At 37.2% G+C, this 15,999-nt stretch overlaps 2 long non-coding RNA genes across 2 annotated transcripts in view; both read right to left on the bottom strand.

Moving 5' to 3' along the window:
* Window positions 1-15,999, bottom strand: part of LOC146466299 (uncharacterized) — a 246,582-nt gene that overhangs the window by 179,226 nt on the left and 51,357 nt on the right. The gene's annotated exons all lie outside the window — the stretch shown is intronic.
* Window positions 12,238-14,330, bottom strand: LOC146466302 (uncharacterized). Its single transcript, XR_014868066.1, has 4 exons — window positions 14,059-14,330; window positions 13,729-13,784; window positions 13,226-13,290; window positions 12,238-12,886 (listed from the first exon to the last, which is right to left on the bottom strand). It is a non-coding gene; the product is annotated as an uncharacterized LOC146466302 (long non-coding RNA).

Below are 15,999 nucleotides of genomic sequence, written 5' to 3'. Positions count from 1 at the left end.
TTGTACAGCACCACAGGAAAGTACTGCTCAGTAGCTTTCATTTGAATGGTTGCACTTTAGGATTTCATTCACAGACTCAAAAGTTACAACAGCCTCATGTAACACAAGGTTTGACTTTAAAGGGGGGAAGAGTGAACTTAACTAACATGAAGTTTGAAACAAAAATTTTGAAGGTGCATGTCCCAGTAACCCATCCAGAGTAAATTAAAAGTACTAATCATAATAGTCATTTATATGTCAAGGTACGTGAATTAGACTATTTAATTTTGCAGTGTTCAAGATATAGCGACAAAGCTCGTTTATTTTTCGCTATTTCATTTCGTTATGATGAAAAGCTAATTATAGATACCAGTGTTCTATCCAGGCTCCACCTTCGTGTTTTTCAGCCACACTGATTTTAAGAAGCACTTCATTTGTTATGCAAATATATTCAGAAATTAGATGTAAATTTATGTGAATTTATGTAAATTCATATAACTCTAATGACATGTAAATTTCTCATAAAAATTATCTGATTTTGCCACCCCAGATAGGACACTAACTACGCAGTATTATAGTAATAAATACTAAGATTATGTATGTCAAGTTTATTTATTTCATTCTATTTATGGTGCAAAAATTAAGATGCATATTTAATATTTTACAGTACTAATTAATATTTCATTCTCCTGTTTACAAATCACATTCATGCAGTCATATTTTGAGTCTGTCTTTTTGAAAGTTAATTCAGATAATTTAATTATTTTTCTTTCGATTCTGTGATTTTGAAAATAACTTAAACTTGTCCACCTGTGTCGGACATGGCTTTAATGAGCCTAACGATTTAATATAACTCAGTTTTCAATTCCAAACTACACTATTAGACTCTGTAGAATTGGACAAGTATTTTTTTTTTCAGCATACAATATATAATTAAACTACTATTTCTTCTCAAAAAAGTACTTGCATGAAATTAACCAAATACTTTGCTGAGTCTTTTAAACTGCAGAACTGTATTTATTTTAATTGTAGTAAAAATTTGGATTTTTATTGAAGTAAAAGACATGCACTAACTCAAAATTTCATGTAGCAGACACATTTTCATGCTTTGAACTGAAATGGGTATTTATGATATGACAATGTTGTTTATTATCATAATTTATTCCTTTTGTGACTTAGATAAGTTCACATTCTTAACTAGAAGAACAGTAGCCTAGTTGCAATGGGCAAGTTAAAGGAAAAATTTTTTTAGGCATAAAATCAGTTTATTTCTTTTGAATTTCTTAAATTCTTCTGCTGGAAGAAGATGACTTGATTTCATTAGTTTTTCTTGCTTTGAATTTAATTCAAATAAATGCCTAACCTCTGTTAAATATCAGATATGGTTTTAAATTAGCACTGTTGCCTTTTCTAAGCATTGAAGTTTGACCCCATACGTGCAACATTTATTAATTAATATAAATGTAAATTGCATTAATTCAGAAACTGATCAAAATCTTTAAATTCTGTTTGGATTTTGTCAGCTCTGTCAATCTTATTATTGAATCAAATTTTTGGTTGTATAGTTGTATAATATTACATTTTGAGAAGGTAAAAATATATCAGTGGCAATTTCATAAATGTTGCTTTTTTTAGTTAGCTGTACATGTAATCTTGCTGCAATAATTTTAATGTTACAGTCGTGATACACTGCATGTTTTTATCAAATTATTAATTATATTTATTATGATTTAGATACCAAATAATCTGTGCATTGTGAATATGAATTTTCCAAGATGTTAAATTTTAATAAACAGATTTATTAGCTTAATTACAGCAGTGCAAGTAACCAAAGTTTGATTATCTTTAACTCCTTGCATACTCTGCTTAAAACAGACAGTTGTTTGCAATGCCAGTATGTGCGTAATGTGCGATGTCAGAAGCAAATAACCTAGAAGTCTATAACTCTCAATTGTAGCTTTTTAAAAATGCGACAAGAGACAGTGGACTAGCATCCTATCCAGGGAGTATCATTCAATACTCCTAGTTGCTTCATGCTACAAATTTTAAATGCATCTACATAGGGAACTGTTATACTTCAGTGCCCAAATGCAAGGTCTCAACCTTGTACTTGGGCCATACACCGTGCCCAAATTCTGGTGTGGATAATTGATGAAAGGGTGCGTTCACAGAAGTGCCCAGAGAGAATCGTACTCAAGCAGCGTGCTTGGGAAACAAGTGTGAACATAGTCTTAGGGTCAAGCGAAGTGTGACTTTACCTTTCAAATAAGAGCATGGAAATTTCTGTGGTCTGGTAAAAATCATGAGCTTAGTTTTGAGCTTTAGGAATTTACAGTGTGCCTATAGCTTCTAGGCTATTTTCTTCTGATGATATTTATGTATAATGTGGTTATCAGAATATCATTTTGGATTTATTGCGTCATAGAAAAACTGGTTGTCATCTAATTTCTAAGGGAATCAAGTGGAGAGTTAGTGGAGTTTGCATTTTGTTTATTTAAAAACACTTTGATTATTTATGTCAAATTATTTATTGTGGTGAACAGGGATGTCGCTACTACCGGCAAATTTCACTGTCTGAAAAAGATCTTATCACCGGCTGAAATTTAACGGGATGCAATACTTGAGGCTAATTTTATAGGTGCGCAGTGCAAATGAAGCTGCTGAGTTTTTTCTTAGCTACATCCCTGGTTGATTAGCGTACTCTCCCTGGCAGCTGTTAACTGGCTGTCACGCAATGCTTTTGGGTGGTGTTGTGTGACAACTAAGGATAATTTGTAAGCTGTGTGACAACTAATTAAATAGATTTGGGACTGGGAGAATGGTGCAATAATAGTCATACTTGATTTTGGGGGGAAGTGTTGCGTGACAGTTCGTCATGATGGTTACCAAGGAGACAGATTATGTAGTAGTTAGCGGATTGTTGATGAGCATAATATTTTAGTTTACGTTGTGCAAGCATGAGCCTTAGGTTTTATTTATATCCGGAACTGAGCAAATACTAGTACCTTGACAAAAATAAACAATTACTGACAAAATTATGAATACTTTGAGGTGATTTCTTCCCGTTGTGACCTATTGCAATTTTTCCTGCTGACAGACTAATGTCAATGGTGACAAGTCTTAAAAAAAATCTCCTTCTCGTAAGAATTAAGCAGCACCACAGAAAAGTACTGCTCTGCAGCCTTCATATGAATGGCCCGCTTGAGAATTTTATCCACAGACTCAAGAGTTAGAACCACGTTGTACAGCATAATAAACAGCACCACAGGAAAGTGCTGCTCAATAGCTTTCATTTGAATGGTCACACTTTAGGATTTCATCCACAGACTCAAACGTTAGAACCCTCTTGTACAGCACAAACAGCGCCACGGGAAAGTACTGCTCAGTAGCTTTCATTTGAATGGTCACACTTTAGAATTTCATCCACAGACTCAAAAGGTAGAACCACCTTGTTCAGCACCACAGGAAAGTACTGCTCAGTATGGTTCGAGTCTTCGCCGACGAACCATATTTTAGCACAGTACATTATTTCGTCTCTTTACACGTTTACCCACTTCAGTTTGTCGTACGATCATCGACAGACTTTGAAGTAGAAATCAGCTGTGTACAGCTTTCAAGTGCGGGAAAGTGCAGCTGAATATCGATACCAATATTCGATATCATCGGCCGCTTTTATATCGATACTTTACAGATGTCTCACAACTTTTCGATTCTACTCACGTGACTACGCTTGGATAAATTATGCCACCAGAATTTCGAACCTATGGCAGCGGTATAATACCACATTTTCGAGCAGAATACACGAAAAAGAAGGTAAAACAAAGCAATATACAAACCAGTTGGTAGAAAATAAGAAAATTATTGATAAATTCAAGACAAATCCAAATCTTTAGCTGAAAGGAGACTGCATCACCTGCATCAGCTACAACTTCCTGGGAACGAGGTTGCCTCGCCTAGGTGCCCAAAATGACCAACGGGTATATTACAAGATGTATTACATTTTACCACACAATGAATACCAAGTAGTATTGTACCGAGCAGAATTCCAGCATAATTTTGTCACCCGGGCAAAATTTTGAAGACAATATTTGATTTTAACGACCATAATTCGCCAATTTACGTCCGGTTTAGCCTTAAAAACGTGTTCTATTAAACAAAGAGACACGTTGGAGTTATAAATTATTAAGCAGGGCCAATGAATAACTAAGTAGAGCTCGGTCAACCGAAACAGCTTTTCCACATAAAAGCGCTCGGTAAAAGTTGACCGGACAAGGATGATCGATGGGCACCCGACTAACTGGGCCAATATAAAGACTATATTGTTATTGTGTTTCACTTGACGTAAAATTGTGTGCTTCTGCTTGTGGATCAGTGAATTCTGGCAGTGCCCACCCCCCACCCCGTCCCCCAGAAATTAGTGGAGAAGTTTTCAGCATTGTGCGTCCCGGAGGTTGGGGCGAGGGGGGGGGGGGGGGGGGGCATTTGGCCAACCCGTGATTCTCACCGCATAGCACTGTTTCTTTGTTTCAATGATACGTTCATCAGCAAAGACAATAAAATTGTGAAGAGGACGTAAATGAGATGGCAGATCCACAGAACGAACGGTCACTGCGAAATTGACAAATAATACTTATCTGAGACTTAGTTTGGTCTAAACAGCTTCCATTAGAATGAAGGGAAGCACAGAAATGTAACGAAGAAAAATCAACTTTGCCGTGGGGTATTTGAACAGTTCGTTTGGCCCATCCGCGGGCATGGGGCATTTGTTGGCACTGCTGGAAATCACTAAATGCATTATGCCTAAGCATAACTCGCTAGTGAAAGCGAAGTCTTAGACTCGGGCGCTTCAATAGACCCTTCTCCAAAATGGCGGCGCGCAACAAATTTGAATGAGTTAAAATTGAACTGAATGAAAAACTGATACCAGCACTGGAAAGAGCCCTTTACTTTAGTAACCTTGCAAAGTTTCAGCATATCAGGTATTATATCAGCTTAGGAAATGTAAGATGAAATTTGACAAAACTGAAACTGAAGACAGATTTACAGACGGTTGTATGACTGGGGGTATACGACATACCCCCAGTCATACAAACGTCTGTAAATTTTTCATTTTTCAACTTACATTTTCTCAGTTGATATTAAACCTGATATGCTCAAACGTTGCAGGGTTACTAAAGTAAAAGTGCTCTTTCTAGTGCTGGTATACGTTTTTAATTTTAACTTATTTGAATTTTCGGCCGCCCTTTTGGAGAAGGGTCTATTCCCTTAGGAGAAAATTTAAGCAAAATCCCTAAAATATCGTTTCAGGTGTGTTCCTAGATCATTTTTATGCCCCTTTAAAGGCAAATTTCTTTAAGCCAATACAGATTGATCTGTTCGAAAGCTTTAGCTGAAAATTTAAGTTGCATAAAGTTTTAGGAAGTGGAATTTTATCCTCCAAATCAACTAGCTCTTGTTGGTTTCACGAAAATGCTAGCTGACCTTATTTCGCATTTTTAACGACACGTTTGCCCTTGAGAAAACGAAAAGAATTAGTTTTCCAGTGTTAGAAATTCCGAGTTGACCTTTTGCCGAAGAAACTTGTAGATTTTCTCGATCCACGAATAAACTCGAATTTCTGAGACAATTAAGGCTATCCCAACAGATATCCACTTAAATAAATCATTGGGTACCCTTGGAGAGTCAGTCGGACGGTGCCTTCTAATACAGAAGTATTTTTGCGTTGTTTATGACTATGTGGGAAAAGCAGACCTTAGCAAGGGCTATTGGAATCCGAAAAGAAAATTGGGGTAACTACGCATTTTTTAGAGATAATTAAGCAACAATTATTCAAAATGCAGTTAAATACAAAGCAATGCATGGCGTTTTTTTTTCCAAATTGAAGCTTTCTTATCTCTAAAAAATGCATGGTTACCCCCAATTTTCTTTTTAGATATCAAGAGCACTTGCTAAGTTCTTCTTTCTTCACATAGTTATAAACCGCGCAAAAAATATCCCTGTATTAGTAGCCACTACCCATAGGAAATCTGAGTACAAAATATTAACGGCAGACTGATCCCAACGGCGGAGGTGACGAGCTTGATAGAACAAACGGCAAAAGTTAGAATAACTGAAATATATTTGTTTTTAAAAAAAAAAAAATTTTTGCCCGATATTTCGGTTTGCAATACAAACCTTCCTCGGGGGCTGAACGAAAAAGAAAAGTGAAAAACATAAAAGGATTGTTACAAAGAAGATTTAAAATATAAAATGCGTTTTATATTTTTTAAAATCTTCTTTGTAACGATCCTTTTATGTTTTTCACTTTTCTTTTTCGTTCAGCCCCCGAGGAAGGTTTGTATTGCAAACCGACATATCGGGCAAAAATTTGTTTTTTTAAAAAAACAAATATATTTCAGTTATTCTAGCTTTTGTTGTTTGTTCTATCAAGCTCGTCACCTCCGCCGTTGGGATCAGTCTGCCGTTAATATTTTGTATTTGAGATAATTTTGCTGATCCAGGTCTACAAATGATCCGGCACCACTCATTGGTTTGTCGCTGTGAAATTGCAGATTTTATTGAAATCTGAGTATCTCGAGATGCGCAGAACGTATGCGCAGTAACAAAAGTAAGCACGTGGTTCTTTTAAAAAAAATTGTGACGTGATTGCGCATGGGGGAGAGTAAAAGTTGTAATGAGTCCTGAAACATTGTGCCCCCCGGAAGAGCAAACTGAACAGACTTCCTGTTTTTAATAAACTTGTTACGTTGCTTTTCATGTTTTAGATCATATTTGTGTTGTTCTATTGTGTTTTTTTTATTACTTTATGGTCAGTCTTGGTGGTTTTCTAAAGTATCGGAGAAATCTAGAAATCAAAGATGGCCGTTATCTGCAATAATGGCGTCATCGCTCCTTTTTTTAAAATAAATATTGATTCCAAAAACATTCATATTATTTCTATAAAACACATAAAACTTGCAAATATGTACATGCAAGTACTTCCTCAAAGTTTCGTTGGCATAGCTTTATGCGCGAGGGGCGGAATCCTCCCTCCGCCAACCCCATTCCCAGAGAAGAAGGAGGACCCCTAGGAACCCCTTCCACTGGCCTCAGAAGACGGGGGTAAAGGCTTGGTTTTGATAGGGTTAAGGTGGCTCGATCTCTATGAGATGTGACAAGAATTTATATTCACGTGAATCAATCAAGACATAACTATTGAAGGTAAATCGCTGTTCTGGAAAAGTTGGACCGAAAATGGAATTTACTACATTCAAGACATTCTGAATGAAAATGGAAAATTCCTAACTTATGAAGAATTTAATCGCAAGTACAAAATAAAAATTAATTTTCTAAACTATTTTCAAATCCTGGCATCAATTCCAGCAAACCTCAAATCAAAGGCAGCTTCTACACCCAGACCTATGAACTTTATTCTCGATGATTGTGATACATTTGACTTATCTAGGGACAAATCGATTAAACTTTCAAAAATGAAATGTAAAGACTATTATCATCTCTTTCAAGAAAAAGCAGAAGTTACACCAACAGCCATAAAAACTTGGGCCAGACAATACCCCGATATAGAATGTAAATGGCAAAAATTATTCCAAAATATACCTCGCCTCTCTACTAACAACAAACTGAGACAATTCTCCTTTAAAATGTTACACCGTATTTTAGTGACCAAAAAAGAGCTCAAACGATTTAAAATAGCAGATAATGAGGAGTGTTTTTTCTGTAATTCAGCTGATTCCTTGGAACATGCATTTCTGGAGTGCCCTGCAGGCCAAAAACTCTTTCAAGAAGCCTTAACATGGTTTAATAATAAGCACAAAGTAAATTTTACTCCATCTAAACAACAGTACCTATTTAAAGACTATGATCCACCCCCGAGTACTAACTCAAAATTAATGCGGAAATTCCAGATCCTTACTGTACAAACTCAGAAATATTACTACTCATGTAAAATGTTAGAAAAACCTCCAAATATTCTAGAATTGAAGTCAGCGCTAATCTTACAATGAAAAGTTGAAAAATGGGAAATTTAAAATTAATTTAAATTAACGAAAACGCACAATTTTTTTTTTTTCTTCCAGTGACAAAATTTCATCCTTTTCTTACTGCTTTCCTGTTTTTTTTTTTTTTAGAAGCGTGCAACCCACAGTTTGTAAGTAATCTAGTTACTGTTATGTTTAAGGCTATCTGTATTAAATTGTAAGTAGAGTCCTGTTTTGTTCAGTAGCGTAAGTAACCAGTAAGCATGTATTGTAGGTAGAATACTGTATTGTCTAGTGATATATTTAGCCCGTACTGTAAGTAATGTAAGTAATGTGATTTTGCAAACAATAAAAAAAAAATAATAATAAAATAAAAAAAAAATTAAAAAAAAAATATTCACGTGAATGATTTGATTAATCGACCCTCTGGCTAACAAGCCTCCCGCCCTCCCCCTCCCCCTCCCCCACCTTTGAGTATGCACGCTTAGAGGGTAGAAGTGATACACTAAGCGCCCTGACTTAAGGACTGTGGCTACTTCTGTTACTGCGCATACGTCCTGCGCATCTCGAGATACTCGAGTTTCCTATGGATGGTGCCTGCTAGTATAGGGATACTTTTGCGCGGTTTAAAACTACACGGAGAAAGCAGAACTTATCAAGTACTTCTGGTATCCAAAACGAAAATTGGGGGTAACCATGCATTTTCCAGAGATAATAAAGCTTCAATATGGGTAAAAAAACGCCATACATTGCTTTGTATTTACATTTAACTGCTTTTTTTTAATTATCTCAGAAAAATGCGTGGTTAACCCCAATTTTCTTTCTGCATTCCAGTAGCCTATGCTAAGATCTGCTTTTCTTGCATAGTCATAAACCGCGCAAAAATACTTCTGTGTTAGTAGACACCGTCCTTAAGCAGCTTTCCTTGATCTTCCAAAATTAAATAGGCAACATTTTAATATCTCCCGTTGACTCTCAACTCGGATTTTCATTTCTCAGTTTAAAAAGATTTCTTATTACTGATTTAAACAAGTCTGCGACAAGAAGTCTTTTGATTTAACATAGTCAGGAATTTGGACAACCAAGCAGTACTGAAAATGAACGTTCCCTGCATTAATCCAATCCTCAAAGGGATCTTCAGCTTCAATTTCCGCGTTAATTTCTTCCTCGACTTCAGCCAACTCAAAACCTTTTCTTATTGTCTCCGTTTTGTTCCTTAGGTGGTGTTATAAACCAATTAGCCATGCATTTGGCATGTATTGGCTTCATCACGGACAATTTTGTATAGACATCAGTAGTGTAGAATATCCACCCCTTGGTCAGATTGTTTGGAAATTTCTTTGGCGTTCCACTCTAAAATTTTTCCTTTCAAAACGTTTTAGGTAAAACATGAACACGACATGAACAGTGAGGAAAAAATGGGCATTGCTATGATCGATGATAATCTGGAGGAAACTAAGGACTTTGACGGATAAACTTTAGCGGTTGAAATGTTTTATTTTTTTCTGCTTTCATCAATTTTTACATGCAATGTGAAAAAAGAATGAATGAATGAATGAATGAATGAATGAATGAATGAATGAATGAATGAATGAATGAATGAATGAATGAATGAACGAACGAACGAACGAACGGACGAACGGACGGACGGACGGACGGACGGACGGACGGACGGACGGACGAACGAAAGAACGAACGAACGAACGAACGGATGAACGGATGGGTGGATGGATGGAACATCTCGATTGCCCACTTTCCCACCCAACTCGCGCTTCTACCGTAATTAACCATCGAAATCGTTTAGCTGCAGTAAGTTCACTAAATTTGAATATCTCTAAAGTCAATCATCTGTCATCGATTTCCTATATAAACACTGCAGCTGTAGTTTGCTCCATTCACATTTGTCCCTCAATTCAAAAGTGTCAGTGAATGCGCGTGAGACACCGAGATGTTAGATGATTCACAAAAACCGCCACCTGTCTGATGGATAAACAGAACCATTTCGAGAGTCTCATTAGATGGTTGCAATGTCATAAAGAAATGGAAAGCAGTTGTCAAGTTGCACTAAACAACAGACTTGCGGGGAAAAAATAACAGTATACCTTAAGAGAAATAAATTAACCAACTGTAACAATTAACTTGATCTGAGGTCTGGTGTTAGTAGCGATTATAGGTGAAGACGTTCTCCCATTTGCTACCAATTGTTTCTATATATTCATATTAATGAATTCTCTACTCATCTCATGTATTCATGTCAAAACACTGAAAATTGACGGGTCTGAATTCATCATTTTACCAAACGGATGATTTGACCCTTTCCTATTGCACCTGACCAGTTTCATGACTAATTTTATCTGAACTGAGACTGTCTTTTTGGCAAGAAAAAAATTTTGCAGCAGATCAAACCGACGCAACGTAACGTTGAACCTGTTGATTAAAAGAGGTGAGTAAAAATGTTAAAACATGAACAAAGCATAAGTTGAACGTACGATAAAGAAATAAAAAACGACGAGGTCTTTTGATAAACAAAACTGGTGTTCGGATCATGAGCTTGGTAGATCGCTTTTTATTCTTACCCAAGTAAATTTACTTTGACTATCATGGAAAGATAAGTTGTTAAAGAATGAGAATATAAATTAATTGGCAGCTTTTAATCAAAGGAGCTAACACTACGTGTAAACTTCCCAACTTTTATTGTCAGTCTCATATCAATAACAAATACATAACGGAGAATTTGAAGTTGGATTTACATTTCAACTGATGAAATGAAGATAGATTAACCTAAACCCCCGTTTGCAAGCTGATATACACACACATTTCGAAAACGCGTGGATCATTTGGCGTAAAGAAGTAACCGAACGTCCGAGAACAATATCATAGAAGACTTCATGATGAGTTGATACATAAACACCAAGCCACTGAATTTTTAACCAATGTATGTTTCAAATATCTTTGAGTTATTTGCTTTAGCGTTTAAGAACCGGCATTGAAATGCATTTTATCGTACAGCGCGCCGGGATGATTAGGCTTCATACAAGACAATACACAAAGCCCATCCATCATAATAAATACATATTATTCGATGGTTTTACTTATAATACGCGCGGATATGTTGCGGGTTGCGTAGTATTTTTCCAGCCCGGAAGGGGCGACGAAAAATACGAGCAATGAGCAAAATTTCTGCGCGCATTATATGTAAAACCATCGAGTAAGAGATTTATTATTCTACTACGAAAAGATTTTGTTTTTGTTTTCTCTTTTCTGGTAAGAGTAAACTCCAAAACAGTCGTTTTTTCTCTTTATACAAAGGCGCGAAGCGCCGTAAGCGTGGATTCGCGCGCGCGAAGCACGAGCGCGAGCCTCACACGCCCGCATTATCTGTCCATCCAACTGTCTATCAGTATATGGCGCGTGCGAATGACGTAAACAACACAGAAAGCCAGTGAAATGTCGTTGCCCGTTTTCGCTCTGTTGTTTAATAACCGGTCAAACCGGGACACTACCGTGACAGTGTATTACGGTCTTGTATTTTGCGCGTTCTCTTGACCTTCTTTGGTGAAATGACATAATAGTGGAATAATAAAGAATTGTTAACGGGCGCTCGGTGTTGTGGGCGAAAACGGCCGCTTCTTTGATCATTACCCGGCCTTTATGTATTGTTTAAGACCGGCAGCAGTGTGTTATGGGGATTTGCGCCTCGTGGTTTTAGACCCGATAAAACACGTGCTGCGAGTTTTTCGAACGGCTTTAAAAACATTCCTGGAAAAGCGTGTGTCAAGAGAGTTCATAACAATGATGCTTTTGTGAACGTTGGAAATTAGCATACGAGAAAAGCATAAAACACTGCATACTAATAAGGAGGAGGTTTTATCGGGTTGTAAAACCACTGCACGCGATGTTTTATCGACCATTTGATAGGTCAATGGGCTTATGAATTATTAATGATTTTGAAGATATCTTTGGAGCATCTTTTGAGCGGTGGGTTTACTGTTTGCCTTGTTTCTCTTTTTAAAAACCTCTAAATATTTACTAGTATTCTAATTGTTTACCGATAAGTATTCCTACCATAAAGAGTCTGAAATACGTTTTTAAAAGGCAAAATATGTGGATCTGGTGGAGCATTTTTTGTTTTGTTTTTTTTTTTCGTCACCGGGCACTACACGATGACCCACTGGGTGAAAATCTCTATTTTCTCTTTGTAGAAGTTATCATACAACCAATGGGAATACTACTTTCATCTTCAGGCAGGTGACTAATGCATTTTGAGATGAATTACCTTTATTGCTGAAAGGATAACCGCTTTTGCTAAAAATTTATGACGAAATTTGGAAGTCTTGCCTTCTTGAAAAATGAACAAAAAGTAAACCCATTTTCCTGAAAATGAAAAAAAAAAAGAGTTTGAAGGTTTTTTGACAAAGTTTTTTATTGAGAAGAAAAAATTCAAACGAAGCAGGCAAGCCGAATCGATCTCTGCGGTTCTCTGGTAAGTGACTCCCAGAAAGATTCTAGTTCATCTTCGATTCCTGTTAGTAAAAGCGGGATCTCAGCAGCAAATGCGGCAACTATTAACAAACAAAAATGTCTCTGAACTGCTGAATATGAGCCTCATAACCACGCTTGTATTTTTTTATTTACCTGACGATAGAGTGATGATGACAGTTGAGCAATGGCTCTGGTTTCTAAGTATTTGCGTATGTCCATTGTGGGAAAAAATAGTCCGAAGCTTCATGTGTCTAAAACTTAAACTACCATAATTCCTCAGCTGCAAAGAAAGATTCCAAACCTTTGCTTTGGCTGTCTTTTCAGCAAAGATTGATACACCTACACAGAAGTTAATTCATCTATCGCGCCTATCGCCGTAAGGCTGGCATCAGGCCATTATTCAAAAGAGCTTTCTTATCACATGCAGTGAGACGATCTGTTAGTTGGAACTGAAATAAATGAAACAACGTACAGTGAGAATTGAACACACCGTCTACAGAAAAATCACATAACATTTTGATCGTGTTTGATGCTACAGTGACATAAACTAAAAGAAATTTTTCTTCCCTTAGCTTGCTTGGAACGAACCCCAAAAGATGACTAGAGAGGGACAACATTGCAAGTCTTGCTGAAGGATTACAAATGAGACTGAAAAATATTTCTCTCTACGCAAGGAAACAATGTGGTTTGCAGTGCTTGTCAGTGAATTCATTGTGATTTCAATAATAAACGCCTTTACTTTGATCGCCTTTGCAAGAAACCGCCACTTACGCAAGCGCGCTACGTACCTGATAATAAACCTGACTGTGGCTGATTTACTGGTGGGAGCAGTCACGGGACCTTTGGAACTGTACTATGAAGAGATGGACATATATCCTGAATTCAGTTGGCAAATATTTATTATTTCAATGTTTTACAGCATATTCCCCATATCGTCCCTCTGTAATCTTTCTTTAATTTCTTTAGAGCGTCTGCATGCAAGTCTTTATCCTTTGAGGCACCGCTGTTTAATTGGGGAAGGGGTCTATTTTAAAACCATCTTTTGCAGTTGGTTGATAGCTTTAGTTATCGCCTCTGTGGATTCTGTTCTTTATCGGTATATAGCGGTAGCTAGTAGTTACTTATGGACCTCATTTATTGTGCTCACCCTCCTCGTTCTCATAATCGCCTATGCTATTATTGTAATGAAAATCAAGGGTGGCTCTCCCCCCCAGACTCATGCTCGCTCAGTTGCATCAGAGAGAAAACTGTCAATAACATTATTCATAGTTACTGTTGTGTCTATACTTACAATTCTACCCTGGGCTATTTGGGCTGTCATTCCATTTAACATGTGGAATGAATTGTCTGAAATGAATCAAATTCACGTTCGTTATGCAGTACTTATGCTATATTACGCGTGTTCTTTGGTGAATCCTCTCATTTATGCCATAAGAATGCGAGAGTTTAGGACAGCGGTGTACAAGCAGCTGACTTGTAAGAAGGCTTCGGATGTACGTCGTGTCCATCCTATTGAACTTCATGCAATGCATAGTGCTTGTTCCCAACATCAACAAATAACTGAAGACCAGCTGTCAGTTACAGCATTTTAAGCTTGTGAAATATATATGTCTTAGCTTACCAGAGCGCTGGTATTCACAGAATCTTCTTACACCACAGCAAATATATTGACATTCTCCCTAAAGTTGAGTTTTTAAAACCTGTGTTAACTGGGAAGAGCTTTTGACAACCGCTTCCTCCACTTAGCTTGTTGCCGTTTTAATCCTTTTGACTTCTTAATTTGCCAGCAGTAAGTGAGTAAGTAAGACTAAGTAGGTTATTGAGTGTCTGAGTGAGTACTACGTAACAGTAACATGCAGGGAAACAATGTTCTAATTACAATTAATAAAGGGTTAGATGAGAATTAATGTCGTGTGTTCTGAATAGCCGCCATCTTTGATTCGCCATCGTTGATTTTCCACTTTCTCCAAAACCCCGAGAAAGACGAAAAACGCCCAAATAGCCCGATTGTACTTGCAAATATTACATACTACACTGAACGTTCATTACTTGCTCTCCTGGATACATTCGTCCCCTTACAACTCTATAACCATTTACAGTAGTAAAGTAGGGACAGAATTACCCTCCTCTCTTTTTGTGAATTAATCTCATTGATTTCCAGGGCACTACTTGATGAATGTGAAATGACGTCATTCCTGGTTAGGCGTTAGCCAATTTAAGAATGGTTTCTGTGTATTGCGTAAATTAGGCATCACTTCTAATTTTTTCACCCAAAAAATCAGTTAGAATCACTGAACTTTTCTTAATTTTCGGCAAATAAAGTAAATAAAAGAATAACAAAATTAAAGGGAGGGCAACACCAACCTAACACGGGTGTTAATTAGGTTAGCCCTCAAGAGTCGAATAAAAATTTGGTAGTGTTGGTATTTTTTGGAGGGAGGAAAACCGGCTAGCCCCGAGAGAAATCCTCGAGAGCAAGGACGCCGAAACCAACAACAAACTCAACCCACATATGGCATCAACGGCGAGCATCGAACCCGGAACACATTGGCCGGCAAAAGGCGAGTGCTCTCTCCAATGCGTCATCCATTTCCCCCAAAACTTTCGGTTTTTATTCCGCAAAAAATATCGTATGTGGTGGACAAGTATGATTAAAAACCCACTGATTTTAGCGTATCCGATCGTCCAAAAATGGATTTCAACTATTCAAGTGATATAAGAGTAGTCTTCAATTGTGTCGTAAAACCCAAACCAAGGTTATTACTCTGGCCAATCACAACTAAACAGCCCAATGAACCAATCAGAACTGGAAGCAAATGCATACAAATTGTTTGACGGGCGAGAAAACGTGTGTGAGCGCGTCATCGTAAAAGTCACGATTGGTTTTGGTTTGAAATCTGATTGGCTGAGAAAGTGGTGCGAGTTTGTTTAAGATGATTCCATTTTTGTATTGCGCATTCCTTTTGCGCATAATTTCTTACGTTAGTAGCGCGCGTTTAGCGCGCACAGGTGAAAACATGGTGCGTTTTCCTTGATACTAAGCCCAGCCAATAGGCCTTATCACGGTTTTCGACGCCATTTTGACGGGTAGGCAAACAGGCTTGAAATAACAGTGTTTGTATGGAAATCCGATGTCAAATAATTTTCATAAAACATCGCTTCTGAAAAATTCATGAATTGGAAACTTTTGGCACTAAGAAAAGGATTTTAAGAACAAAATTGGAGGGATGTAGCTGTGACAGAAAGCGTTCAGTCGTGTTTTGAACTTTCCATACATTTGTCTGTATAGCGAACCAGCCGTGAGCTGCTACTCAAAATAATTCGCGGAAAAAAAATACAGGGAAATGTATGGAAAGTTCAAAACACAACTGGACGCTTTTTGTTACAGCTACATCTTTCCAATTTCGTTCTTAAAATCGTTTTCCTAGTGCCAAAAGTTTCCAATTCATGAATTTTTCAGAAGCGATGCTTTATGAAAGTTATTTGACATCGGATTTCCATACAAACACTGTTATTTCAAGCCTGTCTACCTACCCGTCAAAATGGCGTCGAAAACCGTGAC

This window comes from Pavona decussata, unplaced genomic scaffold (genome assembly GCF_977016875.1).
Source record: "Pavona decussata unplaced genomic scaffold, jaPavDecu1.1 SCAFFOLD_145, whole genome shotgun sequence".
NCBI lineage: Eukaryota > Metazoa > Cnidaria > Anthozoa > Scleractinia > Agariciidae > Pavona > Pavona decussata.
This window is presented reverse-complemented; position numbering and strand designations above follow the sequence as displayed.